The following is a 4,893-nucleotide window of genomic DNA, read 5'->3' on the forward strand; positions in this document are numbered from 1 at the left end:
TCCTGTCCTCCTGTCCTCCTGTCCCCCTGTCCTCCCTATCCTCCTGTCCTCCTGTCCCCATGTCCCCCTGTCCTCCTGTCCTCCTGTCCTCCTGTCCTCCTGTCCTCTTGTCCCCTGTCCTCCTGTCTTCCTGTCCCCTGTCCTCCTGTCCCCTGTCCTCCCTGTCCTCCTGTCCCCATGTCCCCCTGTCCTCCTGTCCTCCTGCCCCCCTGTCCTCCCTGTCCTTCTGTCCCCCTGTCCTGTCCCCTGTCCTCCTGTCCTGTCCTCCCTGTCCTCCTGTCCTCCTGCCTTCCTTTTCCTTCCTGCCCCTCATGGGTAAATTTAGAGCCAAGACCCAAAGCCAGCCGAGCTGGCACCCTGTCCTCCTTGTTGCTTAAGTGAAGAAAGCATGCTTTCCTTCTTCCCGTGGGCTGATGCTTCTAAAACACTTCAAAGCCACATTTGTATTTCATTGAATCCCGTAACCCTCATTCCTCTGCTTCTCTGCTCCCAAACACTCACTGTTCACCTGTTGGGCGGTCCCCCCCTTCTCCCCCTTCTCAGGAGGTGGACTGTTGGGTGCAGAGTCTGAGCTGGAACTCTGGTCATATTTGGGGGCTGTAAATGGTGCTTCTAAGCAGAGAAAGGGAGACCTCACACTGGGTTGAAGACAGAAAACCCTAGTCCACATTGTGGTTTAAGGCCTTTCTAGAAAGATGTTGGAAATGGGCCTGGCTCCAAAGCCAGTGGCCTTAACCTGAGCTCACAGCAGGCCCTGCCCTCTCAGGAGGCTCAGGCCTGCGGAGCTCAGAGCTTTCAGACCAAGGTGTCTCTGGCCTGACGGGGCTGCTGTGGGCAAGCCCTGTGCAGACTGAAGGGAGCGTCCTCCCGACACAGAATGGCTGAGAGAACAGGAGACACAGATCCAACAAAACGCAAAAACCGGACGTCCCCCTGTGGGCGTCCCTGCTGTCCACCGCGGCACAGCTGAACCTTGTGAGCCCAGCCTGTCCTTCATTCGTTCATTAATTCATTTTTAAAATTTGAGAACTGTCCAGGCACAGGTGGCTCATGCCTATAACCCTAGCTACTCAGGAGGCTGAGATCAGAGGAGCACATTCAAAGCCAGCCCAGGAAGGAAAGTCTGTGAGATTCTTAACTCCAATTTATCCCAAAACCTGGAAGTGGAACTGTGGTTCAGGTGGTGGAGCTCTAGCCTTGAGCAAAAAGACCTCAGAGGAGTGACCAGGTCCCAAGTTCAAGCCCCAGGACTGGCATGCATGTACAAATGCACACGCGCACACACACACACACACACACACACACACACAGAGTAAGCTTGGGGACAGGCGTGTCTGATGTGTGCATCAAACATGCAGCCGAGGGGGCTGGGAAGGTGGCTCAGTGGTAGAGCGCTAGCCTTGAGCTGAAGTGCTGAGGGACAGCACCCAGGCCCAGAGTTCAGGCCCCACGACCGGACCCAAAAAAAAAAAAAAAAACATGCAGCCAGGGGCCCTGTGAGCCAGTTTGCACACATGAGTGGCTACCAGAGGTCCACAGAGGGCTGGGCAGCTAAACCCCGCTCTGGGCCTGAGTCCATGCTGTGGTGTGGACGGCTGTTCAGCCTGGACCTGTCAGCTGGACAGCAACAGATTCCAGAATCTGAAAATGGAGCTAGCGGAGGGACACCTGGGGCCCGAGCTGGGTCCTGTGAGCACCAGCACCGCTGCCGTGTGTGCAAGCCAGTGTTTCCACAGGAATGCTGGGGGCCACCAGAGCGAGGGGCAGAGCCGTGGAGCCCAGCACCCGATTGCCCGAGTCCCAGAGGGACTCGTGAGAGCCAAGGCACTCCTGTCCATTTCCAGTCATTCCTCTTCTGTGGTCTCCCGGGGCCTCCACAACAGCGCCCAGGTGATACCAGACACATTCTAGACAGGGGAATCTGTCTTAAAAGAACTGTGACATTGCAGGCACCAGGGGCTCACACTTGTCATCCTAGCTACTCGGGAGGCTGAGATCTGAGGATCACAGTTTGAAGCCAGCCCAGGCAGGAAAGTCTGTGAGACTCATCTACAATTAACCACCAAAGCCGGGCGCTGGTGGCTCACGCCTGTAATCCTGGCTACTCAGGAGGCTGAGATCTGAGGGTCGCGGTTCAAAGCCAGCCCGGGCAGGAAAGACCGTGAGACTCCTATCTCCAATAAACCACCAGAAAACTGGAAGTGGTGCTGTAGCTCAAGTGGTAGAGCGCTCGCCTTGAGCTGAAGAGCTGAGGGACAGTGCTCAGGCCCAGAGTTCAAGCCCCACGACCGACAAAAAAAAAAAACAAAAACCACCAAAAAGCCAGAAGAAGAACGATTGTTCAAGTGGTAGAGTGCTAGCCTTGAATGCAAAAGCTCAGGGATAGCAGCCAGGCCCTAAATTCAAGCCCCAGGACAAGCACAAAGGCGAGCCCCCACGTGGGTGACTGGCAGCCCTGGGTCGGTTCTGGGCTAGCAACAGGGCAGGACATGGAGCAGGGCATGGACGCCACCTGGCCTGCCCCAGTGTCCTCTGCTGCTGATTGCAATACGTATTTCATAGCCTACTGAAGGCCGAGGTTCAGGCCTGTGACTAGACACACTTGTGTGGCAGGCAAAGCACCCCCTGCTGCTGTCTCGTGGCTCGGTCCCAACCTGTCAGCCACCAGTCACACAATCTCACCACGCTGCCATCCAGATCTCTGTCACCCACAGCCACGTACCAGAGCCAGATTGCTCCGGAGGGCACAGCCAGATGGGCATGGCTCATCCTCCCTGAGATTCGCTGGGCCAGAAGCCGGTGCCACCAACCTCTATAAAAGATGGGAGCCAGGCATGCGCCCAGGAGCCACCCGGAGAAGCCGCTCGGACATCAGAGAAGGACCTGCGGAGGGGCAGGGAAAAGATTCGAACGGTGAGCCTCATCCTTGCCCAGGGGATGGTCTCTGAGTTCAACCACACCTGTAAACACCGTAGATGAGGAATTGGGCACCATGTCTGAGCGAGTTTACCTCACTTGCATTTTGCTGAGGGCTTTGTCTTTAACTTTCCTTTTCGGCTTTCCAAAGACAGAGCCTCAGGTGCGAATCTGCCCCTCAGCACTGGTGGGGGCGGGGGTGATGTGTTCATTCTCTGCCCTCTACTGGTTTTCCGTCTGTCCGTCTGTCTGTCTGTCTGTGTTTCTACTCCTTTTGAGCTTTGCTGCCCCTGCACGATGTCTCGCCTCGGCTCTCAGCTGTCTCCAAGTGCAGCCGTGAGGGTGCAGCTCTGGCTGAGCCCCCAGTTTCACCGCCAAAGCTGGACTCCTTGGGAGCAGCTCTGGTCCTGGTTTGAGGGTGTCCCGTCCTCCCCTCTGGTTGAAGGTGTTCATTTAACTTACTGGCAGCACGTGTTCAGCTGAGCAGGGGTCACAGGCTGCTTAAAGCCCCCACCAGAACAGTGCTCTCCCTGGGCCGTGAGCTGGGGTCACCCAGGCCTTCCTCAGAACCCCACTTCTAGCATCTTTGGCAGCTTGGGGGATCACGCCCAGGGCCCCACACAGGTCACCCCCGGCTTTGACACCGTCAGTGAGTTATCTTCCAACTTGTTCTGCTGCATGAAGCAGCCCCTGCCGGAGGCGTCTGAACCAGCGGCCCTCCACTTGCCCAGGGAAAAAAGCAGGAAGGGTGCAGCTCCAGCGCGGCTCCTGCATCTCTCAGGTATCACTGCTTTGCAGAAACAGAACAGAAAATAGCAAAGATCACTCTTTATAGACAGAGGAGCCCGTCGGCAGCCAGCGCTTTGGCTCCTCCTCTGAACCGGCTCTGGCTGGGGCCTCCTCAGTAGCGCCGGGCACTGCTGCAGGAATGGGGAAGGCAGCAGTGCCCACAGCCCCGGGAGCTGCTGGGCTGGGAGGGGCTCGGAGGCCCACGCTGCCGCACCGCTGGGACCCAGCACCAGGAGAGACAGCTCGGGACAGGCTTGGGCTCGACAGGATGTTCTGAAAGGTTTGATGAACTGCTGAGTTTACTGAGGCTGCGGCCCTAAGAGTGAGGCCACAGCGCTGGACTCCGAGGCCGGCTGGGCCGGCTCAGGGTTCCCCCTTGTATAACGCTTGATGAGAATCTGTCTGGTTGGAGTCATAGAGGAATAATGACCTTTCCTGCTGCCCCACACACTGAAATTCTTCTGGAAAGATGAGAGAGGGGTGGGGAGGGACGGACAGTCAGCAGCACGTTGAGTCTTGGAGGAGGCGGCACAGGACGGCAGCAGCACCCTCCCAGCCATGAGGGTGCAAGACCCCGGGCAGGCCCAGGCTGACACGGCCTGTCTCCAGGGCGTCTGCCTGTGCGCGCCGGTGGGGCTGAGGCCAAGGGAGCACAGCATGCTTCGCTTTCTCCCTGGACTTGTCTGGTTGACCTGTGTCCCTGTGTCCTCCTTGGCTGGCTGGCAGTGTGTCCTGCCTCCTCCCCTGGCTTCCTTCAGTGTGTCTGCATCAGGACTCCCATTGATGCCAGGACACCTGGGCCTCGGCATGGGGGCCGCCAGCAACCTCCAGACGCAGGCATGTTCCAAGGTTCTGGGGTGAACTCCAACCCAAGACTCTGCAGGACACAATTCAGCCCTGACCACAGCGCTGCTGCAATTCACCTTTGTTCCAAAAAATAAGTCCTCGTTGCTGTAACCACTAGCACAAAGGAAGTCATCTGGAAGTGCATGGTTGCTCACTTTTTGCCTAGACTGTTTGAACTGCAGTATGCCTGATCACTGCCTCCGGAGTAGCTGGGTTACAGTGTGAACCACTGCAGCTGGCGGAAGCCCATCACTATGTGTATTTTAAAATTGCCCAAGCCAAACCTAGGATTTGCCATCACCACCTACTTCAGCCTGGGGCCCTGTGCCCGGGCACAGACGG

General features: G+C 57.3%; 1 pseudogene; it reads left to right on the forward strand.

Moving 5' to 3' along the window:
- The window catches only part of LOC105998823, an 11,658-nt pseudogene extending 8,326 nt beyond the window's left edge, over positions 1-3,332 (forward strand).
- The last annotated feature ends 1,561 nt before the right edge of the window (positions 3,333-4,893 follow it).

This window comes from Dipodomys ordii, unplaced genomic scaffold (assembly GCF_000151885.1).
Source record: "Dipodomys ordii isolate 6190 unplaced genomic scaffold, Dord_2.0 Scaffold174, whole genome shotgun sequence".
In the NCBI taxonomy this organism is placed as follows: domain Eukaryota; kingdom Metazoa; phylum Chordata; class Mammalia; order Rodentia; family Heteromyidae; genus Dipodomys; species Dipodomys ordii.